We start from the raw sequence: 20361 nt of genomic DNA, 5'->3' as shown, positions 1-20361 counted from the left end.
TCTTTCATTATAAATCGTGTTCCTTTTCCACCATTCCGGACACTCGCAAAGCGTAAAATAGCGTTTCTAACATTTAAGATCTTTCATGTTTTAATGGGCACCTTCAGTCACGACTTATGGTTCCTCCAAAGAATATTTTAGAAATTTCATAAAATTTTGCAATCTCTATATATCTCCTCCAGGAAACAGTACTTTCAGCCGCAAATTATAGTTCGCCTTAAAAACTGTCTTACACAATTCCTGAAGCATTACAATCTCTATATTTCTTTCTTCTCGACGGCCAAGCGTTCTCAGTCGCAACTATGATTCATCTGAAATTACACTCTCGCAGTTTGGTCGGACGAATGTTTCCTGCGTCCCAGGCAACTCTGGATCGATCTAACTACTCGCAAACAAGTATCACGCCACGAGGATAACGAAAACCAGTGGCGATTCGCAACATTTCAATATATTATATATATTACGCGACGAACCAGCTTCTCTGATCGTATTTCAATAACGGAAAAAGTAATTAAATCTTCAGTTAAGGAGGAACAACACTGTGACAGGTCTAAAAGAAGCCCTTTCTTACGATTTTGTTTTTGTATAACTTATTAAATTCATTAAAGATTTGGAGAAGGATATATTATTAAGATTCATCTGAAAAAAAGATCCGCATAGATTTCAGCGTCCTGCATTTTAGAAACAAACTCGAAATGATCGAAACGATGACTTAAACTCCTCCTAATATTACGCGGACTGCGTAATACTTCAATTTGCAACGCGCATTGCCGCGTTGTTGGAAACATTTCGAAACGATGTTTTGGGATGGAACGGATGTTTTGGGGACCAGCTTCCCCCCAAAACTTGTGAACCAACCGTTCGCAGAGTGAATCTATCTCGCTAGATGATAATTTCTTTTTTTTTTTCGAAACGTTCCACCAGGCGGGTGCCTATTCGGGATTAACGCCTATTGCCCCCAACGCCATTACTTCGGCGTTGCATATTTCCCACAGGGCTCAACGCGCGTCGCATTCCGGCATGCGGGGAAATCGATACCGCCATGCATAACGTATAAATCTGTCTGGTTGATACATAATCACGAGCCGCCATAAAAGTATAATGTCCCGCGTTGTCACGCGGCTTCGTACCTGCGGTACGTATGTACGTTCTCGCATATTTTTGCCGTTATCCAACCACCGACGGGCTTAACGAAACAGAATGGCGTTCGCGGTCAGCCAGCCCATTTTCTTTGCGCGACCGCGATCCCAACTGCGCAAGAACGCTGACAAGTTTGAAATTGCACCAGCGAAACGCCGCTGCATCGCGATTTTTGCCCCCCCTCGTTTCCGGTACCTAACATTTTTATCCCTCGACAACCGGTAGCGCATCGTTAACGCGACACGATTGCCCGGGATTACCTACGAGCCTGCGAACGAAAACTTTTGTAATCGAGTGGACGTTCGAACCCTGTTGCGGACAAGGTACGCCATTCTTCCTGGAAAAATTTACTTTTTTAGAATATTGTGAATATTAGATTCCGTGGAACCCTCGTGCTTTGAAGATAAAATTGAAAAGAATGAACGTTGACGGTGTTTTCCTTTTATTTCCTGCTTTGGCAGATATGTTTTTAAAGATCTACACTTTGAGAAAATGCCAAAAAAAATGATATTTTGAAAGTTATAGACTAGAATACCCCTTAAGCGCAGTGCAATATTGAATTCTGGAAACTCATAGTAAATCGGCGACGATAGCCGAGAGAGCCACCGGCACTTCAATCTCGCGAGCGTCGAGATGAGCGTGAGCCGGCAAATTGACAAAATGCGAACCATTGCAATGAAACGTAACGAGCTAGAGGGCGGAGTATCTTAAATTACAGAGCAACGTCGTTACAAAAGGGAGCTTTCGCGTCGTTGATAGATCCTAATTAACGCCCCGTGAAAGTTACAACTATGCCGGAGTTCTTTCCTTCTTTTTCTTCGTATCGTCCCGTAGCCGAAGTAACGAAGACGGGGCGCAAAGTTAAAGTTGAATGTTCTACTGCGCGGAAGGCTACTTGGTGACAAGTGATCCTTGAGAAGGAGAGCGAGAGGAAAACATTGTTAATTTCCCTTGCAGATTCGAGTGTTCCCCCGTTCTCCGTTCGTCCCCTTTCTCCACTTTCTCCGGGCCCTTTTCGCGACTCGATTCAGAATGCCGATTAAATTAACGTCGCTCCGTCACGATGAAACGATTGCCACGGACGTCGTGGCAAATCGAATTCGAGCACCGCGGGATGCGCTGCCAACCGGCAAGACGAGTCGCATTTTGGCAGCCGAAAAGACTCTCGTAATTTCACCGAACCGATCTCGATATCTATCGCTAGCCCTTGCACTCAGGAGCAGTTCCAATTTGCTTAGAACCCGATCGATGGGAGTCTAAAAAATTAACGTTATAAAAATTAGAAATACTTGAAAAGAACTTTCGTTGAATTCATCGCGATTTCTAGACCGCGATGGACAGGAGAAGAATGGCAGAGGCAAGGATCGAGCAAGTGATTGCAAAATAATTTTCAAAGCTGTACAGACCGTGCGTAGATGCGTGCAAAAGTTCAAGTCGCGGACAGAGAGTTTCGCTGAAGATAATTATGAGTCGCGTTAGAATCGAGGGAGCTTTAGGAGCTGCTTTTTAAGGAGCGCCCTTAGCGCGCGCAGCTAATGACTTCGTCTAAAACCGCGGATATAATTCAACGATCCCGCGGAGCTGAGTCATCCGGGGCTTTCAGCGCGATAGCGAAGCGAAAGTTTCTTTGAAAAGCGTGGAACCTGATAGAAGCTCGCCCTTGCGTACACTTGCTCGCACCAGAGTCTACCGTGCGCACCTTTGCAATCGTGGATTTCATATTATTTTAGAAAAACAGTTGAGTTAAGCGCATCGCTTTCAAGAAAAGAAACTTTGTACGATCATAGATGTACCACGGAACACAGAAGCATTATATATAATTAAAAATATAAAGCATGTCCTAAAACTAAATAGTAGCTAAAACACTCCTGCGATCTCTAGATAAAAGATATTTCTTCAATTACAAATACCTAGCGAAACATTCCAAGTTATCGCATGAAAATCATGATATTGCATTTCATAGAATTTATCATAATATTGCATTTCATAGAATTTATCATAATATTGGAGACACCGTCTCGCAGGGTACGTAAAATTGCAGCAGTATACGAATACGCAGAATGTCCTGCATAACTTTATCCCCTGAAGTATTTCGTGCAACACCGTCGAGCACAACGAACGTTTCTCGTGCGGCAAAATTGGATACTCCATTCAACGTTTCAAAGGGACTAGAATTTCTTTGACCTCGTGAAATTTAAACTCCGCTTCTGGCCCCCGACTCAAATTTCCCATTAGGAGCTACCCCAATTACCGCGAAGTAGCCGCAAAATACCAATCAATCAACCGGCCGACACGGAAGCCTTTTAGCCCACATATTCGATCACCGAAAAATAGGGCGAAAACAAGCCGGTTCGAGGCGTTTTAAGGTTCGATCAATTTCGACGTTAATCCTGGAGTACGAGACGCTAAATAGACGTAAATCCTATCGCGCAAGAATAGAGAGGGACAAGGGCCTAACTTCGCTACATGCCTTTAGCATATAATTATCGCGTGTATCTGGCCTATCACGCATGGCTGCACTTGCGAACGAACGCAACAGCTCTACCAGACCGGGGTGTTAAAGCATTAGGGGATTCCCCCGATCTGTCTGATGATCATTTTATATTAGCCAAGGGGAATCTGCATGACAATGGCTGGCTCCATTGTGTGATAAGCGCTTCACACTGTGCAACCCCATCCATATGTTAATATTCTCCCGTGCTTACTGCGCGCGGGCAACTCGTGAAACTGAATTATGTGTACGCGAAAGTGCGTGATGCTTCTCCCTGTCTACCCTGGCGCGCATTACGGGAAAATCTCTTTTTTCCCTCCCCTTCTTCGCGATTCGGTAGTGCTCGTTTCTGTTGTTTATTTTTTCGCTGTAGGCTTTCGCGACGCGTTTCGAGGAGAAAGCTCTGTCTGATGTGCTTTTAAGGAGACCAGAGACACGCGCTCGAGGGTCGTCGTAGGTTCTGGCGGAACGCTAATTGGGGATTATCGGGGAACGAGTCGTTTGGGGTAAATGCGCGTTACCTGAGTATCCGTGAGTCGGATTTCGCTGCGGTTTTCACGCGGTTGAACAACTGGAATTCGAGCACTGTGAGTAACAAGAAGCTGTGACTTCAACTGCGAGGTTTATGTCAGCCACCGCGTATATGGAAACCATTACGGTTTACGTTGCAAAAGACGAATTTAATCGAAACCTCGAGTCTATCGTACCGTTGTTCTCAGACGAAAGAGCGTATCATTTTAATCATTTTTCTACGAATATTTTCATGCTTTTAACGAGCAGTCGATTAAATAAATTCTATGCGTTGGTGACCGAGAGTGCGATCTTTATGATATCGATTGACGGTTGTGCCACGCTGTCGTCTCATTTATCGCAAAACGCGCACACACACGCGGACTTTATGAAATTAACTCTATAAACTTCCACCCGGGGCAACATCGAACAAAATCACAGCGACAGTCGAATAATGAAAGTGTCCCCATAATTTACAAGCAATCAATACGACAGGATAGTCGGTAATTTATATGCATATCCCGAGTCGGTGCGCGAAAACCGAGCCCCCGCCCTCGGTACGTTCGGAAACATCTCTACGGAGGACCATTAGTCACGGTCGAACCAATAACGCCGCCCCAGAACCTTGATATTCGTGAACGCAAACATCGATGTCCCGGCGGCTCCTACCGACAATAAACATTTACCTATCAAAGACGCATCTAGGCGCCAAGGATCTCCGACGGAATGTCCAATGAAACGCGTGCAGGGACTCAAAAGGGAAAGCAAACTAACCCCTAGTTGTACACACATATCCATGAATACTCATGTTTCACGCTCACCTCAGTGTTCGGAATTCACGCAGAATTACAAATGTAACGTGCGACTTCAAACTGTAGTTTTAAAACATGAATGGCAGACCACGATGCAAAATAACATGCATTAGAAAGAAAATTTAGAAAAATTGGTAGCTAGAATATGAAAGCAAAAAACGTGCAAAGTATCGTCGAACTATGGGACTTTTGTTTCTCGTGCTTACTTACTTTCGTGCAAAACGTGAATACATTTGAATCGCGTGTACGTTAAAACCATTGGGAGTGGGGATCTCTCTCCTCCGATGGAATCCTTCCTCCGATAACTGGCGCGGAATGTACACTTCCGTGTGTATGTAGCCCTTCGCGCACCTATGCGCATTGAAATTAACATTTCTCCTTTGAGTCCGTCGATCGAGGGTAACACGAGCGTCCCGACGAGCGTCGATTGGCGTCGTCGCGCACGGGTAGAGGCGACGTAGCGCGACGCTGCGGAATGCACGCGTGCCTTTGGAATAGCGATACCGAAACGAGACGAGGGTTATTGGCCGTTGTCAAAGGGGCGCACGGCAACGCTGACGCCGACGACTCCGCGTCCCGGCGTCGACAGCCGAACCAACCCTTTTACGAGGTGTCAGAATTCACTACAAGCTACTCGAGTAAAAACCTCGACGCCGACACCGAAATTAAGGGTGCACAAGCTGGAACCGTCGACGACGTCTTTCTCGAGGGTGTAGCGGAGTAGGTCTGAGAGGGTGCGCCGCTTTTCGGGGAGTTTTTTCCCTCCCGACGGTAATGGACCGACCTGGTTAAAGGGTCCGCGAATCCCTGGGAAGAGGTAATCGGTGGCGTATTTCGAGGGAAGAAGATCCTAAGACGTCGAAGATGCTTTTTATCGTGTAAGATTCTTGGGGAAACAGGAATTGTGTTTCTTTAACTCCTTCGTTTCCCCCTTTGAGATGTTAGCCTTGGCTAAAAATAATCAATTGTCAATCTGGACTCTTCGTTTAGGTGGGGAAGTCTGGTTCGACGAACACCGTTTCTATTCGTCAAAGAGTTAGCTGAGTCTAGAAAAAGATAATCGAAAACGAAAATGATGTTTCTGATGGTCTCTCTTTTTGGATGTGCCGAGTGTACGGAGTAGGTTTTTTCATGGCTGAATGGCATGCTTTCATTCGTAGGTGATGACAGTCGTTCGTGATAATGTCAGAGTTAGAGAAGCCGACGATGTCTAGACAGTCCGCGAGGGTCTGGAGAATCTGTCTTTGCGACTGACGAGGAACACGACGACGCATTCAACAGGCAGGATCGTAAACAAACAATTTCAAATGAAAAAGAACAAGGGTGGAAGTCAGTGACGTGTGAACAGCGCGATAGCTCAGACGTTTCGTGCGACAGGCTCGCGGTTAACCGATTTCGTTTTCCTCCACCTTCGACAAAGTAGAACCGTGTAATCGATGAAAAGCATCGATCAGTGGTATGTCCCAACCTAATTCCACTATTAATCTCCGACATAAATCGCGACAGCCAATTCGCTGAGTAAAATCTTTTCTTCGACGACACGCCCCCGCAAAAAAAGATGAGAGGTGCTCCGGTTGAAATACACGTGGGTATACTATAATCGAGCCATTAGATAATTGAAATAAAAAGAAAACGACCGATCTGTCCGCTCGAGAACCGCTTCATCGATCTAAAAGGGATTTTCTCTCGAAACACGACGAAATGATATTACCATCCAACTTTATCGAACGAAACAGCTTGCAGTAATTGCCGAACGACAAGTCAAAAAGCACGAAAATCGCTCGACCTGCTACCTCTCGAGGAATCGAGAAACCCGCTTCCTATTCCAATTTCTAGAACGTGTTGATCCGAGGAACCATCGAATCGTGGATAGAGCGCAATTTCCATAAATTTTAGCGCCGATTACAACCTTTGAATGCCGATTTCTATCCGTCGCGGCTCGCCGAAACGTTAAGGAAACGTCGATAAAATTCGCGTGTCTCTTTCTTGCATGAATTCTCGCCGAAGGAATTCGAAAGATCGAGAAGAAGGAAATTCGGAGAGGCTGTATTTCCATAAATTTCAATAACCATTGTAATTTCTCTGGTATAGATTTTATCAGAACGTTGTTGGTACGCGAAAAGAACACGAGGAAAGTTTCCGTGGATGCAAATACGCCCATTCTCGCTGTCGATACATTTGTCTTCCTTCAACTAGATGTGTATTTCTTCGCGAGAAGTGGACTGTGCGGTCGAAGAAATTGAGAAAGTTCGGAACGGACGATTCCGCATTTTCATAAACTTCGCTAGGGATCGCAATTCCGCGAAGACAGACTTTATTTCGGTATCGCTGTAAATTCTTATTTCCCGCAAGTGTGTTCGTTCAACGTTGTCGCTCTCGGAATCTAGCCTCTTCCTTTCTGGCCTTGTAATTTTTCGCGAGAGGTATTGTTCTTGTGCCAAGCAACGAGCGTATCCATATTTCATTAGCGATGCAGAATTTTTCCAATTCAATTTTTCTCTTTGCCATTATCGCAGAAACGGTTGTTAACTTCAGCAAAACTTACAGGGTCTCGACCCTAGTCGTGTCTAAATTATTTACAGCTTACGATCCTTAATTTAATTACTACCATTTGGATAGAAAATTGAATTACAAATGGATTCTTCTTCTTCCACGAATAGTACAAATTCGCGTGATTCGAACTCGATGAAATTTAAGCGAGGGTCTGCGATGGCCCTTTCCCAAATGTCACCGTGGAGTTAAATAAACGTCGATAAAAATCAGCGCGGCGCTTCGCATTCGTCGTTTTTCCATCGTCGAGTCACACGCGCGCCGCGTTTTTCCAATTTGAATTTCTAATTTTTTTCACGAGGATCAAGCGACGCGGGACGAAGAAACACCGCGTTTGCTGCGAAAAGCTCGCGCACGTACATCCTGCTCAGAGGGGAATTGTTTTATATGGTAGAAGTACGCGACGGCATGTACGGAAAGCATATACAAACCGCTACATGCAAAGGCACACGCGACTCTATTACCTGCGCGCGTAAGTCCTTGCTACCGGTAGAAGTAAATTTTACTTCGTGCCCTAAGTAAGTTTAGCTTTCGCGTCGGATAAGTTCTGCCGTGGCGGGCTCGCAAATTTTCCTGCAATTACGTGGTACGCGGAACGGACGCTGCTAAGAGATGCCCCAGACGAACACGCGCACACCTTGCGGAACAGTAGTCACGATTAATTCAAACTCTTCCCTCTCGTTATTGCGAAATCGTTCCCAACCATCGTCGACTTTTTTCTTTAGTTATTCTTCGCTCCTCACTGTGAATTATGATACTTTTCATAACTATCCGAATCTACGATTGATCGATATAATATGCATTTGTAAACTCCATACTCTCGTTTCAGGTACCTAAACCTATAACTTTCAAAGTGTTTTATAAGTGTGCCCACCGGTATATTTATTTGCAGTGCACGGGGCTGATTTTTAAGATGCCTCGTATTTCGTCGCGTTTCGAGTTTGGGAAAAGTGACAAAGTAAACAGTGAAAATCGAAAAACTCTTCTCCTACCCTCTACGTTTCCGCGTCCCTTCGACTCGTAAATCGTACCCTCCATAAAACGTTCCTGCTGTTATCGGCGGCGCGTCGACGAAGAACGTTGCAGGAGAACGAAAACTGTGTCGAACGGAGGAGAAGGTACGTGTTCATCAGCATTCGGATGATCGTTTCGACAGATGACCAAAGGCAGCTCGCGTTGCCAAAACGTTTTATCTGTGTGCTTTCCGAAGAAGGGATTCACCCGTATATGCCAGGATTGCGCAACGCGGAAATTTACGACAAGCTTGTCGTGCTTCGCGGATTAAAACGGGGAATTTCAGACTTATTCATACGGCCCACGGAAAGAATTGCGAGTTGTTGGTGCGGTTGTGTTCCGGGAGGAAACGCTTCCGAAGTATTCTCCTCTGGGCGAAGTTCGCCGTTGCGCTGTTCTTTCGCATTTCGCGTCCTGCTCCTCGCGTTTCACCGCCTCGCAGCTGCTATTCCAGCTACATAACTCGCCAACTTCTATTCCCGAAGTAACTCTCCGTTTCATGGAGCCCTTTCCACTGTTTGACGAAACCTTGACTTACGATTTGCCAGTTTTGTTCAGACCCTGCCATTCTCTGCTATCGAGTGTCAGTCAACGATACTTCAACGATTGAACCGTCCGAGAAGAACGCGAAAATTATAAACAGGGTGGTTTTCTAAATTTTTATCTACATGAAAATTATCTATCTCTGGTTAAACGTCAAATATTGTTATCCGCGTAAACGGAAATCAACGTTTGTCGTACCCTCTCAGAAAAACCAATCTTTTCAGCTTCGATATACCGACACTAGACGTCATCTTGACCTCGAAGATAAATCGTTGTCCGTTTGGCAATGGTACTTGATTTTTCCAAACTTCAACGTTTAATATCTCGACCACCTGTCCACCTTTCATTAAATCGACAAAAGAATCTACTCGGCGGGTGGAAGGAGTTGTGAGAAACGAAAGCGTCCGCTGTCTATGTTACACCTACCACTCCTACCATTGGTAGCGAAGTATTCGAAGCATTTTATCGGGCTAAAATCTTGAAACGTTCCGTTAATAATATTTTTATTTCTACACACGGTTACGCAAGATTGTCTTCGAATATTTCTAAACGATCGGTTCGTCGACTCCTCGCGATTCGCGTTCTACGATTTCCCGGTTTTAATTAAGTAGAAACGTTTTGCCGCGCGGGGTCTAGCGAACGAGATAAACGCGAAATTCCTAACGCTTTTCCGTTGAATCGAAGCTGCTGCGTTTCCACGCGGGCCGTCGACGCTCGCTGATCCTCTGGGCGGTCTCCTGTAACCGTTTTCAAGTGTAAACCCACCGCCTCGCGGACAAAAAGGCCGCGGAGAAACGCGAAACGCAACAGCGAAAGAAGAGAGGAAAAAGTAAAAACGCGAAGGGAAAGAAATGGACGATAAAAAAAAACGCGAGAGTGGGAGAGCGCGCGATGCGGGAAATTGCGAGAGAGGGTACGATAAAGGTGTTCCTCGCAGTGTTGCAGAAACGTTGAATGCGTCTAGACAGTTCCACTTCATGCGATGAAAAACACCGCAAGCAACTCGCGCCGATGTAAAGTTTCATTATTTACCGGCGTGCCGGCCTGCCGCATCCTCCTAGCCCAAAGTTTTCCTCTTTTCCGTGCTTTCCTCTTTTTTTATATATATTTTTCCACGAAACCATGCCGGGAGAGGGCTCGGAGCGAAACCCTTTCGTCGCGACGCCAATCCTCGTCCCTTTGGCTGACGTTGAAACTGACGTTAATTTTCTAGACTTCCACGATGGATACAAGCGGAAATCCATCCTGAATGGCGAATTTGTCGTCTATCGAAATTTGTGGTCTGATTCGCGACTCGATGCACTCGAAGTTACTTTACTTTGTACCAAAAACAGTGATTGCTACCTTTTGTAACGAAAATTTTCTAGCTGCGTAGAGTCTTCTGTTAACGAGAATAACTGTCGTATTTAAAGCATTAGTAGTATTCCGATAAGGAGAAGAAAACGTGTAAACGTTGCGGTATCGCGGTTTACTTATCCAGTTGTGTAAATGGAGGAGATTCTTAACCTGGGAGTCCGTCGCAAGAATCTTGTATTATTCTTCAATCAATTTCACGACGCGCAAGATTTCACAATTTTCTCGAATCTAGGTTTCCGCAGAATTCCTAACGCGCTGACGATGTCCTCCATCGAGCTAGATACGCGTTGCATAACCGGCATTTTTTTCGCAACCGCGTAGACTCCGCGGTATTTCGCATTAATTGAAGATGCTCCGCGTGTTTCACCTTTCGATAATAATGGAAAGGGATCGACCGCGACGGTTCTTGTACACGTCTCGAAGCCATGGAAGCGATTTCTACCGAAAAAGACCGAGCCTCGCAGCCATGATCGAGTTAATCAAGACGTCAGTTGATAGAGACATCGATTAATTGATGCGCTGCTCGCTCTGGAGTCGGGCTCGGTAACGCGACTGTTAACCTAGACGTTGATTAATCGACGCTTCCGATACAGGAGGTGGGAACGCGAATGATCTGTCTAATGGGGAGAGGGCGAAGAACGATCGAGAAGAAACCGAACTATCATTGTATCGTTCGATAATTCTTTACTAAGTCTATGAAAGTTAACCGGAGTAGATGCTTGACTAAACCGGTATTTCATCCACAACTTTGAGAAAAATGTTCAGCCCTCGAACACGAAAGAGGAACAATATTTTATAATGCTATATCGAGTGCCTAATTTCAATGTTTTTTATCTATTAGAACGATATTTTCGGTAACAATATTCGCGAGAGGTGGCTGTAAATAAGGGAGAGGGTCCTTCGAATGGACGACAGATTGGCCAGTGGGGACACTATCGAACTCGATGGAAGATAATGGGACGGGCAGCGTGTTTCGGTGTTGCTCCGTGGCCGTGGTAAATTGGCGGAGCTCACGCGATGAGATCGGGCTTATGCAAAATGCAGCGTGAACACGGAGGATTAATTAATTCTTCTTCTTTTGGTCGAACGTGCGACGAACGATGCCGCGTTCGTTTAACCGCTGCTGAGGAGACAGATGCGGAAACTGGTGAGATAAAAGGGAGGAGAACGAGACAGGGGATGAGCAATCGTGGATACGCGTGGACAACACGTTGTACAGTGTGTTGGACCCGTGTGATTCCATCCGTGTCGATACGATCGTCCCAGGCCACATGTGACGCGATCGCTTTATCGTCGACACGCAATTACAGTGGGAAGCGGTTGTTGAAATGCCTTTTCGTGACGAATAATATCACGCAAGGTTTCTGAGCCTCGCACTGCTGATGAACGATTTTGATTAATTTCATCCGATAGATACCGGACGAATAAATTAGATTAGAGCTATCGAGGTACGAAGACTGAATTGTAATGTCCTACGCTTTTATGAATACCCGTAGATAAGTTTGCTCGTTTGCTCGAAGGCTTTTTAATTATGGTACGCTACCGGCCATTAATTACGATACATCACCACACCTTTTTCAAAGAAAGACTAACGTAATTAATGGTTGCCGCACATCAGTGAGTTAAACTAATATTGTAAGGCATGTTTGCGATCATTCATATCATATCAGCATATAATTGTCGTAAGATACTTGGTATTATCAAAAAATTGATATGGGAAAAGTGTTCCAAATACGTTTAACGTACTTGACTCGCCAACGAAAAAGAGTCCACGCCACTGCAACAGCGTAACAACATTCGTGCTTTCGTCAAAGCATGCTGTGTCGCCACGGGTAAGCTCATCGAAATTACCACCAAAATATCGACGGCAGCCTAAACAAACTTAGAGAGTACTTGGTAGGTATCTATTTGACGAAAATTTCGCAGGTCAAAGCCGTCGGATCATTCTGTATCGAAAGAGAAGAGACACGCGTACGCGTACGAATGAGAGGATTAAGAATTAAGCGCTCGTAGGAAATTTCGACAAACACACGGTCATTACAAATTCTTTTTTAAAGTGCCTCACCGACGGGTGCATCAAACGCGTCCCATGCTCGCATCAGCGCGCGCGCGTCCACTAATTTAAATTGCCGTTTCGCCAGCGACGCGTATTCCTAGGAGTAATCAAGCTCCGGACCGGGCCAGACGGAAAAGACCGTCCGTACGCGACCGTGTACACGGCCTTCTAATTATTTTTCGTGAGCAGAAAATTACACGGGCCCGGTGGCGGCTTGGCTCGATGCCAACAACACGCATCTCTCGTTCCCTTCGAACTGGAGCTGTTCGATTCTTGCAAAATAATCGATTCGAGAAATCAACTCTTTCAATTACCTCGTACATACTTTTACATTATTGCGTGACTATTTAAGACTCTACATATCTGTTTGTCAGCTAGTGGTACAATATTCAACTTGTATTGTCAACAACAACGTTGCCGCTAACTTTCTAAAATAATTTATCTGTCTAAATTGGCGAACAGTTGGTGAATAATTATTTTCAAGAGAATTCAGTAGGAAAGCCCAACGTTCGATACATTTTCTTTTATACAAACACTATTCAAGAATATCAACAAGTACGACTCGGACACCTTCCGTTTCTATGTATGTTCTTAACTAAGCGGAACCGAAAAGCACGATTTTCTAGAAAATCGATTCTGAATCGAATATCCCTACTTTAGATGTCGCGACGTCTCTCAATCGGAGACAGGCTTTCGAGAAATATCCGTGTCCCGTCACGCTCGCGATTTCGCGTCGACGTGTACGACAATATAAAACGACGCCGTCACCGCACGAACCGCTTCTCGCCTCCTTTCAGACGGTTATCGCAAGGTTTTTCGCGAATATCGAAGACTCCCCCGGCTGCATCCTGCTTTTCCGCGGAATCCGCCAGCGGCGAGCGTGGAAACCGCGATTCCGCTTCGACGGAGGCTTCCACTTTCGCGACGATTCGAGAGCCAGAGACGTCGGAGCTTTCTTGTATTTTTCCCCGAAGAATGTGCTACCTAGACTTCCCAGGTGCTACCTCTTTAGCTGTTTTTCTTCTTTTTACTTTGCAAATATTTCTTACAAGTTTTATGGATGCAATTTCAACCTTAGAAATGTTTTTCTTACGCTTTGGTTGTTTCATCGCTTGAATCGGTGAGTTTTCCTTTTCTTCTGTAATTAATTATTTTTCTCACAAAGTATCCTCGACTCCCTGCGTTTGAACCGTCTACGAAGTTGACGTCTGTTCAATTTTTCACGCAAGATGCACGTTCGAGGCGATGGTTTGCAAACTCGAGGAAACTTCAACGTCCACTGTCAGCGTCAGTCCTACGATAAAAGAAAAAAATCGTGGAAACTGTATACTCGAAAGGAGAGGAGCTTTGCCCTTTCGAGGTGGATCGGTGACGTCGGTTCGCATGCCTGACTTGTTACTCCTCATTGAATGCTCAGCATCCGTATGAAGACAATTCTTTTTCAGCCGGTGCTCTTGACATCTCGTGAGTCTATACTTCCAAGCGCCATTCATCTTTGATCCGTTCGGTTGAACGCGAAATACAGGACGCCCCGCGTCGCGAACTCGATGACGACGTCTACTTCCGTCCTCTATTTTCCAATCGTCGACTTAGGGGACACGTTCGTTTCAACGGCAAACTCATCGCCTCGATAACTGTCACGGGAAATCTGAAACAAAGTGGCGACAGGAAATTCACCTTGATAAGCCACCCCCCTTTCGACGAACGAGAATTCTTTCTACGATATCGTCGGTTATTTTACGAACGAAGCTTTTCGAGCGAAAATCGATGTTAGTAATTCTCTTCTAATAAAACGACGGACGGTACAGGCTCTAACTTTGTTTGCTTTAACGTCAGAGCCACGCGCCCGTTTCGAATCGTGCGCAAATCTTGCAAAAATTGTTCGCTCTTTATCGTATTCCTCTCTTGTCCTCTAACAAGCGATGTAAATCGTCTTGTCTATCTTTTTAGACACGGCTGTTTCTCTGTACACGTCGTTCAGAAAGATGACATCCGCGAAAGCCACTATAGTGGCGCGTTGTGCCCAAAAGGCTATTATAAATCAGTCCCTAAGAGATGGTCGAAATTCTTCGGTGGAAACTCGCGTGATCTTCCTTTGAATGTCGTTCCCCGAGCGACGCAGAGGGTTTCGGCAACCGGCCGACAATGTTCGTGTATGAAAACGGTATCGTGAAATATTCAAGTGCATTACGCGCTAACTACGATTCAAGGGGGTGATTAACGCAGTCGATGGGAAGGAAAGTAGACCCCGAACCGAATCCCACCGCAGACCGGAACGGCTTAAGACCGAGCATTGTGTACCGTCCACGGATCAAAGGTGGAGAACTACGGTTTAATATCTCGGAAGTACAGAGCCAGCGAAAGGGATAAATTGGAAAGCGGAACAGGGGGATGACTGTGGAAGGAAAGCGCCAGGGGCGTGAAAGCGCGCCGGGGTTTGGGTGAGGGAGACGATGCGTGTAGCGGCAATGAGAGAGCCGGGACAATGTCAGAGTCTGGCACGTCGTAAGATAAAGAGAAAACTCCGCGCGGAACGCCGGAGCCAGGCCCTACAGAAGAAGGTGGTTTTGCCGTCGGAATGGAAATTACGTAGGCAGGGCTGCACAGAGGAAGCATCACCACGGAAACACCCCAAGGCTGTTCTGTAATCAAGATGGGTATTACATTTCCGGTAATGTCGTTCCGCAAGTTTGTTCTCCGGTTCCGCGAATGACGAACTGCACGATGTCGTGAAAAACTCGATCGACCCGGTTTTCCGAACGCCTTTCCTTCTTTTCTCTTAAAGACAAAGTATCCCGAGCGTCTCCTATAACGCCAATTACAACTAACATTATTCGGGGACCACCGAAAGAACCAGACCTGCGAAACTTTCGTCTAATTGCCTACTGTATTTACGACGACGGTTTCCGTGACCAATGCCCATTTTCAGAGAGAGCGAAACGGTGGAGAGGATCGCAAAAATCGTTTGACAGTGGCGGTTCTGCTATATGGACAGTCGTCTGAGCCGACAGGAGCACAAAAACATCCCCCGTCTAAATGTCCGACGGTAGCCTTCAAAGGGACTGGGGTAAGCGGGCTCGTCTGTCGCGCTGAGCCAGGGTATTAGCTCAAAGTAGCCTAGGATGTAAAGTCCATGGCAGAAAAGCTCCCCGGAAACCACAAAACGGATCGACGTCGGTTGAATTCGTTAGGAGACCGTCGCGGATCCGTACGACGATGAAACGTTGTTCGTCGTCGACTCGTGCGACGTCTCGAGTCTTTCAATAATTGTTCCCTTCGCAGCGGGTGCGAGAGGAAGTCGCGCAGACCAGACTACGAAGAAGGAGCGAGTTATAGAAGGAAGTAATTTAGTCGGCGAGTAAATATTGGCGCAAACAAAGACCAACCCTCGACTAGAGTCTGCAAACGCGGTAAATCGGACCGAGCCGCTCGTCGTCTCGTCGCGCGATACGTTCCTTGCTTCGAAAGCGACGCAGCGTAAGGTCTGAGACGATGAAAAATCGATCGTTAACGAATCTGAGCTTTAACGACGAATTGTATCGAAATACAATCACCTCTTTCAAAAGGGCCGGTCCACTATAAGGTGCATAGAGAGGAGTTGGATTTCAATATTTTAACCACATCGACTTTTAATTCTGCATAATCTTTAAATTTTGTATCTACGTACGCTGATTGAGGAGATTAAGAGAGGTGACTGTAGTATTTTTTATTTGGTATGCCGATATCGAAGGAGGCAGTAAGTAGCCCGTGTAACTAAAACGTTATAATCAACAACATGTAAATAACAAATGAAACGAGCCAAAAGATCGTCGTGAAAATTCACGGATAAGGTTTTCCTGGCGTCGTTCATCCCATAATAAGATAAACAGCTCGATCGCGGGGAGTCTGGTTCGCAGCGGTCGCGAGGGGAAAAAAGAATCCATTTGTAGTTTAAAGTTAACGCCTCGAGGCGGGATCACGGGCGGGAAGGACGTTCCATCATCCGGTTCTCCGAGCCGGTAATAAAAGCGTGGCCGTGAAAGAAGTCAACTAGGCGAGGGAAGGGACAAAAGCGCGGCGAACGTAAAAATGTTGAGTGCCGGGAACGAAGTGCGAAACCATAACGGCGGAATGAGATCTCGCAAGCGACACCCGGCTGAAACAATGTCACCGTCTGGCCTGCCGAAAGCTGTAAGGGAGATGCTGGAGAGGACCAGAAGGATGATGAGAAGAACCAGAAGCGGCGAAGACGGCCGAGCTGGAGTAGGAGAATGAGCGAAGAGGAAGAGGGAAAGCTGGTTAAGCCGGTGGCTGGATATTGCGCGGTGACGCAAACAAAAACCACCCAGCCCACAAATCCCCCTTCGGGCCTGTGTGTTCCACGGCGAAGAAAAGTCCTCTGGCAGCCCTTGCCTCCGCGTCGACCGGGGATGAACGCCGCTATCTCTCCGCAAAACATATAAACTTGGACAGCAGAAGGCAAGAAACTTAATTCACTGGAAAATACACAACGGATAAAGGTCTTCTCGGCCGTGGATCGCGGGGGGAGGGAGCATCGTTCGTATCGCCGGAGAAACGAGTCTCGCCTGTGGCCTCTTCTTATTCCCTCTTTCTCGGCCGTGTCGTCTAAATGAGGCCGACCAGGCGAAAGACGATGTCCGGCTCCTCCGCCCCATGGCAGCTACTCGCCTTAATGCCCAGGAAATAATCGTAAATACTTTCAATGTCAACCCGCGGTTTTATCCTCTTTTACCGCCATCGTTTTCTAGAACCACCCGACGCTGCTAGCCATTCGAACCTCCCAACCGGAGAAGCACCCGCGAGAATCGGTTGAAAAATTTATTGCAATTACGACGGTGCACAGCCATGCTTGTCGATGACCATAATCCCGTTTCTATGGCAGGCGCCATCGTATGTTCGTAGGGCGTTAACATAGCTCGAGTATCATTTAACTCTTTGCGCTCGACAGGTGACACTCAGGCACATCTTAAAATGTTGTCAAAGGGGTAAGATCCAGCGCCACGACAAGACGAAGACCAATCGAGGAGATCGTGGGCCACCCACGTGAAAATCGCTGCTTAACTGTGATCTCACAAGGGCTGCTTCGGATACTAAATCGACTAATCGATCCGACACCTCAAACGACCGCTTTTAGAGAGTAAGATTACTTCCAGCACCGCGGGAGACAGATAGAATCGTTTGACCGAGTGTACTCCACGGAAGCATTCTTCTCAGAGGCCAGTGATACGTTGTTTCGCTGGCTCTTCACCCACCATTTACCCCTATCATTCCGACGAATGGACCGCGTATTGTGCACCGAGGAATTACTCCATTTGGCGAACAGAGAAGACGTTTATACATCTCCGACCGCGACGTCTGATCGACCGTTGGCCTTTATATATCTGGACAACCACACGAAATTTACAGCCGTTAACCGCGTTTCGACGCTCGTTTCGGCACAAATGGAAAGACATCGAAGAGGTTCTTGGGGTCGATGTGACGGTCGATGCGCGGTTTACGAGTCTGCGGCGATGTAATGCGATTTGTGTCTGGGTCTCGAGCAGCGGTTGGTCCTTCGCTGCCTCGCAAACAATGGGAACACCACAAAGTGCCGCGTCGCGATGACTCTTCGAACGATTGGGCACTCGAGACGGTCGTTGAATTTGGACGACTATCGTACAAGGAAGACGAATGCGTTGAGGACTCGATTATTTTACAAATAAAAAATTTTGTTTAGGATTACGAGACCTAGGTCTCGCTCTATTCCGCTCGCTACAAATCCTGAGAAAAAATACAGTAGAACTAGACAATAAAGATTTCCAAGTTTTGATACGAGAACTGTATAAATTTTATGCTACATCCTTCGCACATAATATTCACAAAATTACCCGTTAGCTTCTCGGTTAAAGTTTGACGACCCTTAATTTAGGGAATGTCGATACGTAGCAAACTCGTAACCGTAAGTCCGTCGTGTATTTCATTCGTTCGGCTTTCAGTACTCGAATTGAGCGAGAGGAATCGAATCGAACGTTGCAGACGACAGCCACGATTCGCTCGAACGACTCGCGGATCTGCGAACAATTCGCATCGAGGACCGCGTGCTCGGTAACAAAAGGCGCACCGAAGCGTTCGCGGTGTCGAAAACCGACGAGGTTAAACTTACGTGAAATTAATCCAAAACTCTCTCGCACGCGTGCTCTCGGTCCGCGGAACTCTCCGCTCGGCTTGTTATCCCGTGGATGAATATTGTTGTTCATGTGAATACACTAAATAAATTACGACGTTTCAGAAACAGCCGTGGAACATAATTTAATCACATTCCGCGGAAGTGAATACGAAGGTAACCCCCAAATAATTTAATTAAATGCTAAACACGCAGATGTAACGCGGCGAAACGCAGAAAGCACTCCGACTCATTGTGTTCTCGCGATTCTGCGCCAAGCGCTCGAGACTTTCTCTTATCCTGAGGCAAACGATAGCATCGAATTCAATTGTCTAAGAGTAGATATTCTCAACCATTTTAAATTCGCCACACGGCTTAGAAAAAGAATGATACTATCCTTTAATTTTAGGAATCGAAAATTTGCATTTCGTCAACTATAGCCAGAGGCATCCATATCGACGTTAACGGGTTATGTCTAGTTGTGTGACCAGATTTTTCCGTATTTTTTCGAAATTTTAATTAACGAATGAACTCTTAACTAACGAAAAGCAACGTTACCGCCGCGCCAAATAATCGCCTGCCAATAAGGACACGTATCATCCCGAAACGCATACCGATCGCTTCAATTTCGTCGACCCTTCCATCGAACTTCAAAGGCTTTCGCATTTTACGTCACGCACCACGCGGCATCGTATTACGTCTTCCTGTCTGCCCCATTCACAACGAGATCAAACGAACGTTGGAATCCGAACGAGCCTGCAGCACTAGGGACCTCGAGCTTTCGGTATTTATTTTAAAAATGGGGTGGCCCTGGGTATTTTAACGGAAATACAGAAATTACATTTACTTCGCGAGCAACGCATACATGATGTCTCATTTCCTTTCGCAAAAAGTACGAAATTTCTAACCCAGCTAGGGAAGGCAATTGACCTTAAAAAACGAAGAAATCCTTTTTTCATGGAAAATTTACAGGCAACCAAAAAATGCTAGGCCAGAAGCAGAAGAGTAATAAATTCGCTGGTTTACGAGAGCACGGACAGGCAGCATCCGGATAAAACAATTATTTAAACCAGTGTTACCTGTATTCGTTAAAGCTTCGCCATTGAACAGAAATACAATCGTCCTATTCGTGTCGCGAATTATTTTCTGAAAAAATTCCAGGATAATTTGAAATTATTCGAAGTAAAGTATTTCTGTATCGGTTTGGAGTAATGGGTCGAATCCAGATGTAAACAACGATATAAAGAAGTCCATCGCTTCGATTGGGTATTTACGAGGTGAATTAATTGCTGTTTACAACACGCGGTCCACGGTGACCATTTGCAACGACGGATTTTGAAAATCGATAGCGTGACAAACACCGCGTCGCTTCCATTCCCTGCTAGGACCGCATACTGCAATCGAATAATTCTTAATCTGGACTCTCGTTCCACAGCGCCGTGGCGATACCGTTGGGCTGAATTCGAAAAACTTTGACCAGCCACCCCATCTTTCGCAATGCGCGATAAGAGACATTTTACGCAACATATATTTCCAACCACGAAACTGGCCGCCCCCGCCTATCGTACAGAATAAAACGAGTGAAAAATTGTTGTAGTAATGTTAGTAATTCACGGACTTTTATAGCAAATACCCGGCACCGGCTTGATATGCAAATGTCGGTATAAAAATCCTCTGGTCTTGCGCGCGCAAATCGCTGGTAGATCTTGGGTCTCGTTGCGACGATGCGAGTTCTGCATTATCACGC

Source organism: Hylaeus volcanicus, chromosome 5, assembly GCF_026283585.1.
Source record: "Hylaeus volcanicus isolate JK05 chromosome 5, UHH_iyHylVolc1.0_haploid, whole genome shotgun sequence".
In the NCBI taxonomy this organism is placed as follows: Eukaryota; Metazoa; Arthropoda; class Insecta; order Hymenoptera; family Colletidae; genus Hylaeus; species Hylaeus volcanicus.
Note: the sequence above shows the minus strand (reverse complement) of the source record.